The sequence below is a fragment of the Sciurus carolinensis genome, chromosome 13, assembly GCF_902686445.1.
Source record: "Sciurus carolinensis chromosome 13, mSciCar1.2, whole genome shotgun sequence".
Classification (NCBI taxonomy): Eukaryota; Metazoa; Chordata; class Mammalia; order Rodentia; family Sciuridae; genus Sciurus; species Sciurus carolinensis.
In genome coordinates this window covers 60,425,494-60,444,980 of record NC_062225.1, presented here as the reverse complement: position 1 = coordinate 60,444,980, position 19,487 = coordinate 60,425,494, and the positions used below count along the sequence as shown (strand labels likewise).

The following is a 19,487-nucleotide window of genomic DNA, read 5'->3' as shown; positions in this document are numbered from 1 at the left end:
GATAGAAAACTGACAAGTTTCTAGTGATGATATTTAATTCAGAGCCAAAAAACACTCTAATGGAGGTCCCAGAAGACAGGTGAGACTACAGTTCTTGAGTTGTGTTCACACGGAATTGGAACTGGAATTGCTTAGCTATAAGAGAGCCGATGAAAGAACCACTGGGAATTCTTTTTTCCAGGACCCCAGGAAAAAAAGGTAATTAAAGAAAGCATACTGAGGTCTTCAGACAGGAAAGAAGAGAACTAAGAAAAATGGTACAGAGACAAAAAAAGAGAATTTCAGGGAGGAAATTTTCCATATGCTCTGACAACAAATGAGGGCTTAGAATCAACTGTAGATCATTTCAATGGTCTTTCACAGAAGATTTTATTAAAGATAACTTCCAAAATATTAATTAGAGACCTGTCTTTTACCAATAGTCCAGACTGTGCTCTTTGTTCACAATTTTTCATTTCCTCCCACTTTTACAATTTTTCTCAGCAAGAGGAATGTAAGTCCAACTCCTCTGACTTTGGGCTTAGCCTTATAACTTGTTTTGACCAAAAAATGTGAGCAGACATCTCTCAGGTCACCCTCTAGCAGGGGCATAAATATGCTTGCATTCTGGGCTCTGCCGTTCTTCTATTTGCCGACTGCCGCAAGACCTGCAGGACCCAATAGACACCGCTCCTTCAGCCTTGGCCCTGAGGAGGGAAAACCCATGAAGCTGAACCCAGAGAGCCCAGCCGAAGTAGTACAGCTGATCTGAAGCTATCTTACAAAATAATTAAAATAAATATCTTTGAAAGCCATTGAGATATTGGATGTGTTCATTACCCCAGCAAAAGCTGACACCCCTTTTCAAAAACAAAAACTGTTCGAAATTTTTTAAATCTTTTAAAATGATATTTTGTGATGTTCCTTACAGTATGCAAATTAAAGATTATTTACTTTACTCATTGCCATCAACCTGAATCAACGTTTGAAGTAAAAACATGCCTACTAGCCCTGGTTCATTTAAGTAATTTGTGGACATAGGTGAATCTTTGTAAATTACCTCCATTCATGTGATATACAAGGCATAAATAATGCTTTCTTTTAATCTGTCTCTGTGGGCCCTTTAATAGTGATACAGCCACACTCCATGTACTTGGATTTACTGTGGAAACTCTTTTCCCTCTCAGTTATTGTTGGCAGAATCTGCGTCTCTCTGGTCTGTTCAGAACTCAACATTCTGTGCTGCCAAGTACACTATTACAGTGTCTCTTAGGATTTCCTTCACCGCTCCTTTGTTCTTTGTGCCTCCTTTGTGATTTATGAGTTGGTTCATGGAATTGTAATGTAACTCTTGACATATAGGTACAACACATTAAATTACCCTCATTTAAATAAACAAGCCACCACATGAATATGTTTAGGCATTTTTTAATGTAGTATTTTTCCCTTTGAGTTGGCCTGAAAAATAATGGCATAAAAATTAAAACATAGCCCATTAGTATATTACGTGTATAATTTTTCCTTTACTACTCCTATTTGTGATATTAGTAGAAACTAAAATGGTGTCTTTAAAGATAATGTATAGCTTTATAACAGGAGAGTTTCTGACATTCATCATGTATCATCTAAATGTTCCCAAAATCATATGGATGCTTGGTTACCTGTTTAAGAATATTGATAATTTGATTCTTTAGTTACGGACCAAATAATATAATCAAGATGATACAAAATGTATTCAAAGTAAATAGCCAACAGCTGTAAGCTATTTTCCTTTAAAATATTATTCAGGCCGTGCTGTCTGGTCAGAAGCATGTGGCTAACAGTAATCGGTTACATCTGAAAAAGTGAAAAAGAACAAAATCAAAGACATTCCCCTGAATGCACTATTACTGTGAATGCAGAGTCTCCTCTGTTACTGGGGTTGACTCACGTAGGAGGCAGCAGATGGCACAAGGAGGGGAGCTGTTACATCCGGGAAGATACAAAGAGGCTGCATAAAAAACATTAGTGAGGGAATGAGAGGAATAAAAGAAAAGAAAATTCAACAGCTTAGAAGACAAGGCAAATTGAGGAGGGAAATCTTTCCACTGGAAACACATGAGGAATTTGTTTTGAAAAATATTTTTCATAAAAGGAAATTTGGATTCTCCTTTCCTTGCTTTTATTATGTAAAATGTTTAATTCTCATTACACAAGAGTAGTACTTACATGATCATGTCCTCAAGAGTATATTTAATTACAGTTTCCTATGTTCAGTGGTCATTAAATCAATATACTATGACATCATAATGCTATTAGAGCACACTCAAAAGTCACAACCAGTTCAGTCCTCAGAGTTTCCTTCTTCCCTCCCTTATATCACTCCCTTTGGATTCATATGGAGAAATATGGCATTTCAATTCCACTGCAATTTCTTCCTTCAGCCATGCAGTCCTCAGAAGTTTGCCTTTTAACTACGAGCCTATTCACTCTCCTAGGGCCTCCACAGAGGCAGCCCTAAGCTCTGAGAACCTTCTAAAGCCACATGCTTCTTGAGCCTTTATCTCCTTTCAGCCTCCAATTTCCACTCTTAGTTTCACTGTGAAAGATAAAGAAGACATTTTTCATGGAAAACCAAACAGCTTGCAAGATACAGTTGCTTACAGCCTTGTATCCTTACTTCCTTTTCAATTATTTCCTGAGTTCTATAATTTTCCTTCTTAAAGGCACAGTTTCAATATTAAGATTTTATATAAAAGTATTGCCTCTGATTAAAGACACTGTATTTTAGGCATCTGAAATGCTAAAAAGTTCTGATTTGTTTAACATACATGTTTCAATAAAATTCATATGTAGAGATCATATGACTTACAGTCAACAAAGTATTATATGTGTTACACATCGCCATTACCATTTTACAAATGGGAAAATCTCGCCTTAAGTTAAAATTAGTAGGTGTAAGTACCACCCAGGTTTGACTGTTTTTGCCACATCATCTTTCCTCTCTGGTCTTGTTCTGTCTAAAGATCCAAATTTATTCCCTGACCTTCCTTCTCACTTCCTGCCTCATCTCTACTTTTCCAACACGTGACTATCAGGCCCTTCCAAACTGCTGTGCACCTCTGAGCCTTTTCCCTCACTAATGCCTGCCTAAAAATTCTTAATAATTGGGGCGGGGGGAAGAGAAGAGTACGCAGCTCAAAAAGTCACCGTCTATGTTAGTCAGCTTTTTGTGACTGACTAAAGTACCTGACAAGAACACTCAGCCATGTCTCATGACGTTGCCATCAAGGCTGAGGATATGTCATGCTCAACTGCAAATAGGGGACTGACTTCCAGACTTGTTCTGGAAGGCAGGTCTCAGTTCCTCCTGGTGTTGATGAGAGGATTCAGGTCCTGGCCATGAGGGCCTCTCCATGGGGATGCTGACAACATGGCAGCTTCTTCCTCCAGAGGAAGAGAAATGAATGAATGAGGGGGGTGAGTAAAGAAGTCAGATAGAAATGGAAAAAGCACAGGACAGAGTACTCAAGGCAGAACCCATAGTCCTTTTATGAACTAATCTTAAAAGTGCTGTGTCATTGTTCCTATCATACTCAGTTTGTTAGAACTGAGTCAGTAAATCCGATCCACACTCAGGTGGGGATTAAACAAAGGCATGAGTACAGACAGTCACCAACTTGATGGTTTAATTTAGGATTTTTCAGCTTTACAATGGTACCAAAGCAGAATGCAGTCAGTAGAAACCATACTTCAAATTTTGACTTTTTGCTTTTCCTAGGCTTGTGATATGCAGTACCACAAATACTCTCTCCCAATGCTGGACTGCGTGGTAAACTGCAGCTCCTGGTCAGCCATGCACTCACAAGGGCCAACTCCATGCTCCACAGTGGTCTGTGTTAGTAAGAGTTGGTATTCAGTAGGTTAAGTGCATTGAATGTATTTCTGATTTATAATTTTTTCAATTTATGATGAATCTGTGGAGACACAACATCCCAGTAAGTCAAGGAACATCTATACAAGGAGCTAGGGGTTCTTGAGAATCACTTTAAAGGCTGCAGTTGCAACAAGTTTATTCTGCAGGATACACCAGGAAGATAACATTGCTTAAAACTGGATATATTTTAAAGAAAAAAAAAAAAAAAAGGTTTCTTATTGCCAAACTGGACTTCTGATTACATCTACTTTAATTTTTTAAATTACTCTGGTTACATCTACTTTAAATCTTTAAAATTATTTCAGTCATGATTTATCTTATTGAAACTTGAGTTCTAAATCATTAGTTGATACATATTTTAGAGTGAGCTCCAAAGTAGTTTAAGACTCTTAGTACTGACTCCAGAGTAAACCTTTGTTTCACACTATCTTGTAAACATTAAGGAAATTCTCTCAGTCCTAGCTTGGCTAAATTATTAAAGATATTATTTCACAATTAACTGACAATATAGATCAGCTATATTCCAAGTATTGGCCAGGAAATACAATCTCAAATTGTCTGCACAAAACATTTTAAGTCGACTGAGAAATTCAAATTTTTGAATGGTTGACTAATGTACATACAGACCATTTATTCTTTTTAAATACTGAAAGACAGTGTTAATTAAGTGTGGCTCATAAACCTTCTTTCATCATCAAAGACTCCCAAGGCAATTATATAAAACAGAACTCTACTTCCAAACTACCAAGTAGAATCTCTTGGTAGGGTAGCGGGAATGGGAGACATTCATAAGTCCACATTTAAAAAATGAACTCCCAGAGTATCTGCTATATTAGGCCATATCATCAGAAAATCTTATTGGTCATTGATCATTTTGGTCTAGATAAAAGGCAAATTGATTGTATATACTTCAATCATCCAGAAATGTGGATTTTCTCAGTAAGGTTAAAATGTTAGTCTTCAGATAATCCAATAATTATATTTTCTGGCCAAGACTTGGAGAATAACTGATCTATATTGCTAGGTAATTGTGGAATCATATCTTTAATAATTTAAAGCTAGGACTAAAAAATTTCCTTAATATTTACAAGGCAATAGAACCCGTTATATTTTCCTACACTGAGGAACCTTGTAAGAAATCAATCCATGAACCTCAGCCCTGTCTATATTCAAGAATGCTGGTGAGCACACAGTTCCTTGCACTGTGCTGTCTTTTCCTTAAGGATCCACGGGAAAATCTCACTGATCTTAGTAGCTATAACTGCCAAATGAGCGACTTGATTCTATGTAATGGACATTATGAGTCATATCACCACTTTTCAACTTCCTAGAAAGGCCAAACCTGTGGCTTCCTCTGGCCAGCACATAGAACCTCACAGCTTGCACTTGATGTACTTTAATGTTTCTTGCTTTTACTTTACTTTGTTGACCTTATGTTTCTTTTGCCTCATTTCTAAAGTAATTTTAATTTGCTTGGTCTTTCTAGACTTTATGTCTCCTTATAAGTTGATTTAAAGTCTCACATAATACAACAAGGTGGGATATAAATGATTTAAAGACAATCATTTTGAATGAATAAGTGAGAAAAGTATATATAGAATGATTTTTTTAGGTCTACCTTTTCAAGTCATTGTTTTATTCTTTCTTTTTTCCTTATTTCTTTTGTACTTTTTTTTAACCAGTTCCCTGAGCTCAAGGTCTAATTAGCCTTTCTTGAAAAATGTTCTCTCAGAAGTACATTCACCCTCAGGCTTCTTCTACTATATCGTTTCCCTTCAAATTATGTGTGCTTCTTTTCATTATAAAAATGATTTTACAAAATTATAGGAGATTGAGGAACTTTTAAAAATCACTGTAGGGGCTGGGGATATAGCTCAGTTGGTAGAATGCCTACCTCGTAAGCACAAGGCCCTGGGTTCAATCCCCAGCACCGCAAAAAAAAAAAAAAAAATCACTGTGGGTCCTACCAATTAAACATGGCTATTATTTTCTATGATTTTCATTTTGGCATATTTCTTTCTAGTCATGTTTTATCAGTCTGTATCCTCTTTCAATTTTTATTTAACAAATATATTTGAGTGATATGTGATAGTTGTTGTGTTACATACTAGATGTGTTACATTAAAAGAAAGCAGAAACCTTCAGACAGTTCTCAATCTAGCAAATCATATCAATTTTTAAGTTAAAAATGCAATATAATGTGATACGTGTGTAGAGATTTATAGGCCTCAATAAGCAGGTGTCCTTCAGGTCGGACTTAAAAATGAAGAGAGTTCTGTTGGTGAGCATTAAGAGAAAGGCATCCCACTGCCACAGTGTAATAGTGTGAGTGAAGCAGACATGGGCGAAGGGCCAGAAAGGCAGGCTGGGACTAGCGCTGTGGGAGGTATCACGTGCCTTAAAAAGGAAGTTGGACGTTCATTCCAGATACAAGAGTTCTAAGTGGAAAAGTAACATGATCAGATTTCCATTTCACAAATCATGCAGGTAACAATAGGAAAGATTATTAGGAATGGGGACAGTCCTTGAGATAGTTAAGTCATTTGAAAGGCCATAGCAAAGATTTAGGCAGAAAGCAAGAAGAAACCTCCTATAAAGATTTTGATCGATGTATATCTGTACCACCCTTAAAGGATCAAATGACAGATATTCCTTCCGAGAAGATTGTCCAGCATTTCTCAAAGTGTGGGTTCTCATACCTGCATCACACGCAGATTTCTGAGTCCCACCTTCTTGGACCTGAGTAAACATGAAGCACAGAAATCTGCACTGGTAACAAGCATTCCAGATTTCCAAGCCTAAATTAACTGATTTCAGTGAAGTCTCAGTCCCAGGAAGTCTCAAGTTGCTGCTTCATAGCTTTCTTTTCAACCATCTGGAAAAGCAAAGTTAGAGTCTCTGACCACTGAATGCAAAAGGAACTCTATGGGCTGGGCCTGTAGCTCAGTGGTAGAGCGCTTCATGAGCAAGAACTGGGCTCAATTCTCAGTACCACATATAAATAAATTAAATAAAGGTCCATTGACAACTAAATTTTTTTTTTAAAAAAGGACCAGTGTCCTCCCAGGAAGTCCCAGGTGACAGAGAAGGGCTCAGACCATTCAGACTTTACCAAATGGCACCCAGGAGAAGGGTAATCTGCTGGTAGTTGAGAGAGCGCCTGCGCACGCGCACACACACAAACAGCCCTAGGAATTTGTTGCTCTGTCTCCTGCAATGAAGTCCTCAACATGTTGTTAATTTAGAAGACATGTTCTCTTAGCAAGGTTCACAGAAGGTATTTCTTCCTCGCATTCTAAGTAGTTGTTCATGTGAACAACCAAATGGCTTTCAGTTATCTTTGAAGTAACTGAACTAATCAAATTTCCTCCTGCACATTGACCAGTAGAACATCTAAAGTCCTACCAAATGCCTGAGATTTAAGGGTGTGCTCTTCTGAGCTAGTTTCAGTCCTGTTTTGTCTGATGCTACTCTTTTTTATTTTTTTTAACCTTGCCTTTTTCACCTACTTCCAATTTATGTTCTTTCTTTTATGTATTCTTGCAAACTATTTTATAGTACTTTCTGGAACAAAGCATGTTCTGGGCAGAGAGATGGTTAGGAAAAAAGATAAATCCTTATGGACTTCATTTTCCTTAACTATAAAATGAAGAATTCAGACTAGGTGCTCACTAATGTATCATCTAGCCTAAGCCTAAAATTCTATCATAGATTTTGGTACAACAATGAAATCTCCTCTTAAACATACCATTTTTCTGATGTGTTATTGCAACATTTTTCTAACCCAGAGCGTAGTCATAAAAGTGAAGAAATATCTATTTGAAAAAGCATCTTATATCTAGAAAATATAATTTCTTTTCACTCCATCTGGTTTTAGGGTAGTGTTTTATGACTTTATAAAACTGATAGAAAAATAGAAAAATCAGTGTCAGTTAAAAAAAAAAACTCTACTTGAATTTTAATCAACTTAGTTTATTCTTCAGTCTTCTACCAAGTTTTTGTTTTGTTTCATTTTATCATTCCCTTTAATGCGTTCACCAGATGAGGACATTGAATTTTGACTAGGATGCAATTGAGTTTGATTTTCAACATTTAACAATATCAAAACATTATAGATATATTTTGTGCCACTGAATTGTACCTTTACAAATGTCCAAAATTATAAATATTACATATATATATATATATTTACCAATCTCTTGTCATAATGCTATTTAAAGAAATGCAAATAGCAGTTTACAGAATAGAGCTGTCACAGGATTATCATGGAGCAATGTTGTCTCCTAAAGAATGTATAATGTTTCCTTTATTTATTATCTTTAATGGATTTGAAATAGTATAAGATGTATGTGTCCTAGGGTATACCCTCATCTGAAAATATTCCAATCAAGCATCACCCTTTGTCTAAATAACATAGTAGGTGTTTTTCAGTCCCTCTGTCCAAACATAAAATTCAATCACATTTCCTAAGAATATGTGTCCTCTGTTTTAGCTCAAAATGCAAGTCATAGATATAGAGAAATACAGATATAGCTAGAGACAGATATGGAGCATACAGGTAGACATAGCCTTAGACATGCACAGAAATAACTATAACTGCCAAATTGGAAAGCTGATTTGATAGGAACCAAAAACATCAAAAAGAATTTGACAAGGAGAAAGGAAGCAAGAGAGAATTTAACCTGATCTTTATGAAAACCTCTTGTGTTTTTCTAAGGAGTTTGAAATAAAGTCCCACTGAATTCTCTTCTGCCAGCCTCAAAACAACACTAGCAGTTGTGAAACAAAACTTGACTGTCCCTCCCTTCCACCCTGTTCCTATTATTTTAACTTCAATATCATTTCTGTGGCTGTAAATTCTTATTTCTATGTCTTTCCTTCAGGCCACATTTGGTCTCCCCTGATGTAGCATTTGGATCTTCTCTCTAATATAGTTAGAGAGAAACCAGCACAACTCAGCCTTCTCACCTGCTTCCTGCTGATGCCCAAAGGGCAAATACACCCCAACTCCACCTGCCATGCCAGTCTCCCATGCAGGCTTTCTCTTCACATGCACTTGCTGACAGGAAGTACCACCTGGGCCCAGACCACATCCAAGACACAGGGAGAACCAGCTCTTTTCTGCACCTGCAACAAATCCAAGCCTAATTAGAATTTTGGGAAACCATAAAACTAGGAGTAGCAGCACTGGTCTCCCAGTCCACATCATAGTAAAACTCAAGGATAAAGAAAAGCTTTGCAGACTTGACCTTGGTCCATCCCAAATGGACTGTACACAGGCACAAAGCAGGCAGACTCTCTTTCCAGGGGATGACCACATAAGAAACCCTCTACATATGGCCTGGTCTCTCAGCCTCCCACCTCTCATAAGCCCTGATCAAACAGCCCCCAGCCCTCACTTCTTCCCTGGCCTCTCTTGCTAGCCCAGCTTTGAAATGGAAAGAATGTAGGCACTTTTCAGTATCCTTAACTTACATTTTGAATAAATGTAACTAGTTGTCAAATTTTACTTTATCAAAGATCACAGTTAGAGACTTCATTGCATATGATTTGTGGTTAATTAACAAGTCCTTATATTAAAGCTAATATCTGAAACAGTAAAGAGTCAAAAGAGATAGGTCTTCAATATATTTAAAAGAGTCTGTAAGAACAACCTCTTCCAGACTACTTTTAAAGTCTTTTATTGAAACAATCTTTAATCAATGCAATTTAATTCATGTCAAAATGGCAATTAAGTGTTGTTACAAATAGAAAGATGGACCGTCACATTGTTACAAATATTTGTTGTTCTCTCTTTTAAAGATTTGTAAAATACAAGGTTGAACACGGTAATTTAATGCCTTTTAAACTGTCACCTAAATATCATGCTCCTTTTAAAATTACAGCCTCTCTTGGTCCTAATGAGTCATATGTCCATTACTGTTAAACCCATGGCTCTGACTCCAGGTTAAAGAGCACAATATAGCTGATTTACATTTTCCATTAAATTGCTTTTGCTGGGTTCTTTCAAACTTTTAAAAGTGTGTTATTCATTTAATGTATGGTGATTTTACATAGTTAGAAAAGCGAGCCGAATTTTTTAACTGAAAGGTTAAGTTTTATTTGAAAATGTACAGAATTCATCTTGCTCATCTTTATAAGGCCAGTGCCTAGTACAGAGCCTGACTCATTACTGGCATCTAATCAGTGCTGACGTGAACTGAGGAAAACGGTTTGGGGTATAATAGAGGCCTCCATATCTCTAAGCTAACATTGTGTCATGACTGGCATTGTTGTTTAGTCCTGCCCACAAAGGACTCTAAACTTCTGGGAGGATTATTCAGTTATTGTTTGCTTGCTTCTGACTTATTTGCTTCTCTGTAGTTTTTAAATTTTATTATAATTGACACATAGTAATAGTACATATTTATGGAGTACAATGTGACAATTCAATATGTACATACAATGTGTAATGGTCAACTCAGAGTAGTTAGCATTTCTTTGTGTTGAGAAGCTTTGAGCTCCTCTGTGCTAGTTATTTCGAGATATGTAATACATGTCTATAAGCTATAGGCACCATGTTGTGCTAGAGAACACTACAGTATCTTCCTCCTCCCTGTTTTGGTATCCATTTCCTAACCTCTCATTATCTCTCCTCCCCCACCTTTCCTAGTCCTAGTTTTGTTTTTATGAAAATAACCTTTTAAACTTCCACCTAACTGAGAAAATGCAATATTTACCTTTCTCCACCTAGTTTATTTCACTTAACCTAATGTCCTCCAATTCCATCCATATTGCCAGAAATGGAAGAATTTCATATTTCTTTGTGGTTGAATAATATTCCATCATATGTATATACTACATTTTTTTATCCACTCATGAACACTTTTGCTTCATTTAATATCTTGGCTATTATGAATACTGTTCCCAATAAATGGAGTGCAGATACCTCTTCTACTGTTTTCCTTTCCTTTGTATGAGATTGCTGGAGCCTATATTTTTAACATTACATAATTCTTTGATTCTAATATTCTGTGGACTATAAAAGAAATATCAGTTTAATTGTAGCTTTTAGGGTAAAAAAGGAAAAATTAACTGCCAAAGTAAATGCACACATCCATTTTATGATATATCCTAATCTTATAAATGTTAAAATGTAAAAAAATTCATATCTCAAAACCAAGTGACTAAAGTATAATGGTAGTGACTTCTCTTGTTGTTATGACTTGTCTTTGTTCTGTTTTCCAGCCCATGAAATACAATTAGTATAGGATGTGTGCTTTGATATATCATGTTGGATCTTCATATCCATCACCCCTCCTTTCCTCTCTTCTCCCTTTTCTCCTCTCCTCTCCTCTCCTAAGGAACAGTATAAAATTAGGAATTGAATTTTACAATAACCTTTCATTCAAAGTTTATCATACTGACTTCAAATAAAAATAGGAAATTTTTATTCCAATTTTTATTCAATTTCCTAAAAATAGGAAATAGCAAGAATCTCATGTCCCACGGTAAAGGTTAATACTTTTTGCCAAGCATAGGTATAAGGGTACCTTAAAAAAATGAATCTTTGAATGTGTACACTGAAATTTATATAATGAAAATGATTTCATCTGAATATGCATGGAATAAATTAAATTCCAAATTGTTCAGTTTTCTTTTTCCCTATGCCCTGGTCTGAGTGACTTTATTTTTGAAAACCTAAAAGTTTTCAAGCAATTATCAGGTTTACAAAGACAGGTAAAAATAGCCTGAGAGAGTAATAAGGAATGAAGGAGAAAAGAAAAGAAAAGAGAAACAAAGATAAATATAGGCAAAGGCTTCTTGAGAACTCTAGAACATCCCAATCCACATCACCAATTGCTTTTTGTCCTGTGCAAAATGCCTCCCTTGAATTTATTTCTGAAATTTTAAATGTCCTTAAATTAATATCTTAACAAGGGACACAAAGCACAAAAATTTCATCACTGAGTGTCCTAAACAAGATGCTTGATTATGCCTGGGTGATTTTTAATTCAACTTTTAATTCTTCCCTGTCATTTAATATGCTTCTGAGTTGTTTCTCCCTAATAAGAGTTTTCATATATTCAGGAAATGAAAACTAATTTTAATTCTCATCTAAGCAAATCAAAGAGAAAGATAAACATGATCCTGCAAATAAAATAATACAACATATTCCAAATTCTAACCTCAGTGTTATAAGGCTGCCACCATTTTTATTATAAATGTGAATAAGCAAAAGTTGATTACACAGCAGTTGGAAAAAAAATATTTTTTTAACTCCCAACATACATTTTAATGCCATTGTTTATATTTCAAAGTAATGAGAATGGTTATGTTTGCAGTAAAAATGATTCTCAAATGCTTACCTTCCATAAGTAAAGCAACAATATTTGAATAATAATGATAGTCTCATTAGGACAATTTTTTATTCCAATTAATGATTTTTGCCATACAAAGGTAATGGTTTTTATGAGCAGAGCTCTGATTTCATACCAATGGAAAAATTACATATTTGTGTAAGTAACTAGCTGCAGATCACTTAATCCATTCCCCAGTTTCTACATTCTAGATGCAAAACAAATTTTAGTTGGTTCTGTTCTTAAAAACTTTTAGTGGAAATTCCACTGTCATGAACAACAATTACTTCTAGTGACCAATTTCTGAAAAAATTTTAAAGTCAAGTAATTCCTACCCCTGGCTAATCTAAACCCCTTCTGAAACATTAAGAGCCCAACTTGTAAACTTCCATGAAAATTTATTTCCCTTCTTCAATATGCTCAAAAAAAAAAAAAAAGACTGGAGGAAGGCTCTGCTATGTGACCATATCCCCTCTAAATGTCTTCAGAGTCCTACAATTATGCAGACCTTCATATTTGTGCACAATGCTTGCTCACATGCTTTTTCATGGATTCTTCACTTTAGAAATAACTTTCTGAGTGCTTTGCATGTACTTATTGGGTGAACTGTAATAGAGCTACAAAACATTTAACCTGATTATCATCCTTCCAATAAGTCAAACAAGAGTCGGGACGACGTGGAGGGACTCAGTCTCAGAATTTCTCCTTTACCAGAATTATTCTCATTTTTTAAAGAGATGAATATCTATAATTGGAAAAAGTTAGATCATGGGGACTCCTCTCAACAGTCAGAAATTAAGAGAATACAATCAAACTTCTTTGGAAACAATAAGACTTACTATTCACTAAGGTAAAAGAAACCAGCACTCAAAAGTGACCACTGAAGGCAAAATTGCTTGAGACTTGAGACCAAATTAAGATCACTAGATTATACAGGAGAAAAGAAAGTGATACATAGTAAAAAGTAAGGAGGAGAAAAAGGAGTGCCAAATATTACCTGAAGAAGTATTCCTGTATGAGAAATTGTGTTGTAACTGAACCAGTTCTCTATATATTAAAATTACTTAGCTTTTACTTCTGTTTTATCAATTTAAGAAAGTCAGCATAATATCTTTATTTTTAAGTAGTTCATGGTTAATTCACTCCTCAAATTTGCTCTAGTGAGGATGAGCAACTGTAATACTCTGCCACCACTATGACACCAAATATGTACCATGGCAACAGCTCCCACACAGCGAAACTTAACAGCTAAGACATAGAAGCTACAAGTTAACTCATAATTGGGAGATGGCATTGAAGAGCTGTGAGAAAGCCCATTCACAGCAAACCTAACCATTGTAAGGAGATGTGTGTATATATTCCATTTATGAGTATGTACATACACACACATACAAGGAAAATATGTATGTGTTTGTTATATATTCAGATGTATATACATGTATATGAATATGCATATGTGCATATATAAATATGTGTATCACAAATCAAATCATTTACTAAATCGCAGTTAAATGAAAACACTAAATTTCTCCCATCCCTCATGTCCTATCTTACTAATAGGGGCATTTTTTTAAACATTCACAGAAGCATAACCAAAAATGGTATAAAAACTTCTCTTTTATAACACAATTGAAATGACATTGTTAGTCATAAAGTTTGGTTGGCATTGAATTTTACAATGTTTTTGCATCTAAGCTCACAACTATTATGTTTTGATAATATATTTCTGTACTTAATTCTGCCATAAAACCATGTTTTCTCTTGGTGTGGGACATTACTAGTTTTTTAAAATTTATAGTCTTAATTTGTTCACTTCAAATTTTTATTTCTTTAAATTTCTTTGGAAAATATTTTGCCTTATTTTCTCAAAATCCCAAGAATATTTTGGAGAGAAAAATAGGTCTGATCATTTGCAAAATAAGAAAGCAAGGGGCTGGGGTTGTGGCTCAGTAGTAGAGTGCTTACCTAGCATGTGGCAATCCCTGGGTTCAATTCTTAGCACCACGTATAAATAAATGAAGAAAATAAAGGTCTATCGACATCTAAAAAATTATTTTTTTAAAAAAAGAAAGCAAGCAACACGTTTTTCTTGAGAAAGTGAAATATAAGTATAAACCCATAAGGAGGTTGGTGATCAGCTGCTAAATCTTTCATTAACCCACAAGATTCATTTAAGAAGTATCATTAAACGTGATATAGATGCAAAGTCCTAGGTTAAAATTATATTAAGTTTGATAAGAATGCTGATAAGATTAGCCACCCCCAGATTTCTGGGGGTAAAACACTTTGAGATTTTTCCCATGCTCTGAAAGCAAGACACTGAGCTATAAATAATTGTTAAATGGTTAACTTATACATAATAAACTTAGAAAATCTATTGACTTAGAACATCTACTCATAGAATTTAGAACACCTATTAAGAAACCATATGAACATGATACTTTTTAAATATTCTTATTGGGGCTGGGGATGTGGCTTGGTGGTAGAGCATTTACTAGTATGCACCAATCCCCAGTACTGTAAAATAAATAATAAAATGAAATGGTGTGATTTAATCTTTTCTTAACCACATCCTAAAAACTAGCTGTTAAAGCATGAAACATAGTAAAAATAATTGGTTTAGTAGTATTATTCCCCAGTAATTATGTCCTTTCTGGGTTAAAGTAGAGGACAATGGTTGGTCTGTTTATACTATAAGGTTTTAGGCTGTATACGAATAGAGCACTTTCCATACTCCACAATCCCCACCTCCCGTCACCAAAATCCCACAGACCTGTATGGTACAATGAATGTTCCAGAAGAGATGGAAGTCAGGGAGGTAAGGGGAGAGGGATAAGATTGAAATCACAAATCTTGCCCCTTTGCAGAAATGTTGCTTCTGGGCTTCATTTAAATCAGATCTGTATGTCTTCTTGTAGCTTTGGAAATCTTGTGATGAACTACATGCTCCAATTAGCACTAAAAAGTTCCCCAATGGGCTTTTGTAATCGCCAACATCTTGGCGTGAAAATTATTGCTTAGATTCTAACATTGCTCTCCAATATTCAGCTAACACCAAGAGTGTGTGAATTCCAAGATGTCCAGCTGGATCTGTATAAACGTGTTCCAATCACAAAAGGTGACTATAAAAATGTTCTCAAATAAAAGAGAATAAATTATTATACAAAGCATCACAAAAGTAGAGTCTCCCAAGGAGAAAAAGAGAAAGAAAGAAAAGGTCTGCCTTCCAATATCGGCCCATTATAATCATACTTTGGCATACATGAAGGGCTTCATTCTTCAGCCAGTCCCTCAATGATTCATCTGTTTGTCACAAGGTCATTTCATGCACACAAACACATCCCCAACCAGGTACTCTAACATTTAGTCCAATGACATTCTCTTCTCCCTTCTCCAGTTACACCATAGCATCTTTTAAAACCATGTAGAAGAAGCCCACCAAGAAATTTTCAGAATGTTCCAGTTCATGGTGATAAACCAATAGAACAGTTATTCCATTAGACAACAGAACTGTAAGAATTCTGACCTTGGTTTTCCCTCTCATTTAGACAAAATACTTAATGTTTTGGACTTTTCATTATTTATGTGGCATAGACCTTTTGCTCTTGGCTTCCTCATTACTGCCCTAGTCTCTCAGGGCAACAGTGTACCTGCTGAACAATCATGTTTCCAGTTGCATGAAAAGGTGGCATGAAAGGATTAAATGTTGAACCCTAACATATAAGAAGATGTGCTGTATGAAGTCACTTAGAGGCATCTTAAAAGATTATAATAGACCTGGAAATTGCTCCTCTTTTGTCTTTCTCTTGTGGCTTAGAATACAAACATGATGACTAGTACACCTGCAGCCATAAACTATGAGATAAAGGAAACCAAGCTACAAGGTGGTGCAGCAGAAACACTACCCTCCTGCTCCCTCATGGTGGTAGAGTGGCCATTCTAGCCCTGAATATCATGCCCCAGACAACGTCCACTGGAGAAAGAAACCTCTACTTGGGTAAGCCTCTGTTGCTTTTGTTTTTTTTGTTTTTTTTTTTTTTATATATATATATATATACCTCAGGTCAACCCTATCTGAAACCCAGTTATATTTTTTTTTCCAATTTGAAAGTTTATTATGCCTCCTCCATACTGACTTTATGATATAACTATTGCCCAGAAAAAAAATATTTATTATAGAAAAAGATTGAGTACTGCTTTTTAAGGCAAAATCTTACCAGACTGAAGCACTAACTTTGGACATATTTTTAGTAGTTCTTTGTAAACATTTCTAAGAGATGGTTCAAAAGGACATTCAGAACGCTAGATCTTTGTACAATGTTGCTTAAATGAAGCCCTAAGCATAGATACTCTGATAAAATATGAAGTTAATTCATTCATTAATGCATTACAAGGCTCTCACTCATTATGTTAACACCTACACTTTCTTACACTTTAATAGTAATTTTCCATTCTGATCTCCCTTCCCTTTATCCTTTCTTTTTAGATGCCACTTCTGCTCAACTTCTGCAATGACTTAGGAGTCACCCAGACCTGACCCTGTTAACTCAGCTATGCCAAGGAGCAGGAACACACTGCTCAAAGATCAATTGGTTTGCCTGAGTTTAAGTTCAAAACCCTTTTCAATAACATTCTTCTCCTAGGCAAAGAGGCATGTTTAAGATGTCCCTCTATGGAAAGAATGTGATAAAGGGCTGGGACTTGGACAGAAAGCAGGAGACTGGAGAAGAGAGGTGGTTTGTTAAGAAGTGCTTTGACAATCAGGAGTGGGTATTGTTATTTCCCTCAGAAGCTCTTCCTGCCTTCTAAATGAGGTCTCCAAGATAAGCACAATGAAGGTCACTAACCTCCAGAGACACAGCTAATGTCTCTCAAGTATGCAGTCCCTTGACATTTTGTCCTTAACATCCAAAACAAGAAAATGAGCTTTCTTTAACTTGAGAAACCTCAGTTGTTGCAGTCTGAGAATCATAAAATCTGTATCATTTTGGATACTTGGAACCTAGGTCATGCTTATCACCCTATCAAACTTTCACTCTTTTTCTAGTCAATGTGAGCCACTTTATCTTAGATGGAAACTTTTCACTGATGTTATAAAAGTATCTGATCTAATACTGGTATCCTTAGTGTCCATACCTTGGTTCGCAGCAGGCAAAGAGTGAAGCCTCTGTCCACCAGCAAAATGTATTCTGGGAACATATTTAGGGAAGCCTCAGATCTGTCCTTAAGGTCTTTGAATGATTGACTTGAACCCACAAAATTAGCATACATTAAAATGTCTTCCTAGTCACTCCTAGATTAGTTTTAGAAAAACCTAGAACTGAAGCCTAACCAGGGTAACACATTTTAAAAAATAAAAATAAAAACACCCTTCCTTCACAAGCTCTTTATCACATCTCTTAGGCAGCAATCTACAAACTCACCTTCAACGCCCGATTTCCATCCCAGTTAACAAATACTGACTTAACACAGACCACACCCATTAGTTCTTGCAAATCCCCTCTTACTTTCTTAGCCTTTCATGCCTCAATTCTCCAAAATTAAAATAGAAACTTATAAAGTGCCAGCCTGGTACAATACCATCTTCACTGAGGTGATGGCAAGGGAAAGAAAACTCCCCAAGTCCTGTGCCATAATTTTCCCAACTGTGACATCCAGGGAAATGGGAGAATGAAGAGGAAATATGGCCCATTTTCAGTTCAGCTAACTGACCTGACTTTCCCCAAGGCAGATGTCACCCAGAGTCAACTTAAGGAGGTATGCATCCTCTTTTCTCTCCCAGCCCTTCAATTTTGTGATTTATCACAGCAAAAATACACCCATTCTATCTTGTACCATCTATCTCTAGGGCTCTTGCTCTGCCCTCTCCATAGTATCCCAGCAGATTGAGCCCAATTTTTTGCACCTTGGGGAAATGATTAGATCCCCAAATGAGGATGACTGTTCTATCCGTGAAAAAGATTTAGGTGTTCACTTAACTTTCAAGGATTGTGGAGCAGGGGAAGAGGACAAGCTAAAATATACATAAAATTAATAAAGGAGGTTAAAGTAGTGATGTTTTTCTTCAAAGACATAGAACTTGAATCTAAAATTTATTTCACATATTGATTGTATGACCTTTAACAAGTGTTTTAACCCTCTTGTGTTTCAGCTTTCTTGCCTGTAAATAGGGTTACATACTTATTAATCACTGCATTCTCTTATAGTGATTATCTTTGATTACCAAAGATCTCTTGGAGTTTATGGACATGGATACAGCACAACATGGAGAAGGGCTAGCCAAAGAAATAATACAAGAGCTCTAGCTTGGATATACACGTTGAAGGCTTAGTATCCAGTCTTTGAAGCTATTAGGAGGTGGTAGAACATTTAGGACCTAAGCCTAGGGAAAGTTAGGCCATTAGGAGCATGCCCTGAAAGGGCACCAATTCCCCTCTCTCCCTCCCCACCCACCATCATGAGGTGAGCAGCCTCCTCTGCCATACACTCCTGCCATAATTTACTGCCTCACCACAAGTCCAAAAGCAAGGAGTCAATTGACTGTGGACTGAAACAACCAAAGCTACGATCCAAAGTAAACCCTTTTCTCCTTAAAAGTTGATTATCTCATGCTTTTTAAGAGAAAGCTAATCAACACAACATGTAACTTTAAGAATAAAGTAGAATTAAATAAGAGGGAAGGAAGGAAAAGGAAAATAGTAATGAATGAGAGAAGAAAAAAATGGGGTACACAGGTAAAGTACATAAACACATGAATATGTATAAAGAGGGAAAGATGTAAAGTCTGGCAAATGGGAGTTTGTGGCCCAACTAAAAAAGGTAGCTACTATTCATCCCAATCCAATTGCTGTTGTGGAGAATATAGATCTGATGTTGCCAGTTTTCAGACTTTTCAAGGGAATCCTGAAAGCTAGATTCTCATGTGATATCTTCCTGTTTTTAAATGTGGGAAAACTTGTTCAAATTTGTAAGAACAAGATGCAGAAAAAATATAATATGTTTGCAGAAAGTTCATCATTTAGGGTGAGATAGGGAAGCATTCACCCCATGTACAATATTTAAGGAGGCACTGAAAATCTCAGTTATCAAGATAAATGATATTTTATGACATATTTTAAAATAAAATTAACACAAAATGCATCAAGAACAATGTATCAAAATGTCAAATCTCCCATCCTGCACTCGCACATCTCACATCTGTCAATTCACCCTAATTCCAGTTCCGCATCCTTTAAAGCCTCTGGGCTAAAAGG

The 19,487-nt window shown here is 36.0% G+C and overlaps 1 long non-coding RNA gene across 1 annotated transcript; it reads right to left on the bottom strand.

Moving 5' to 3' along the window:
• Nucleotides 1-436: 436 nt before the first annotated feature.
• On the bottom strand, nucleotides 437-15,110 carry LOC124962727 (uncharacterized). The gene is made up of 3 exons (XR_007104568.1): nucleotides 15,008-15,110; nucleotides 8,864-9,022; nucleotides 437-686 (listed from the first exon to the last, which is right to left on the bottom strand). It is a non-coding gene; the product is annotated as an uncharacterized LOC124962727 (long non-coding RNA).
• Between the last annotated feature and the right edge of the window lie 4,377 nt (nucleotides 15,111-19,487).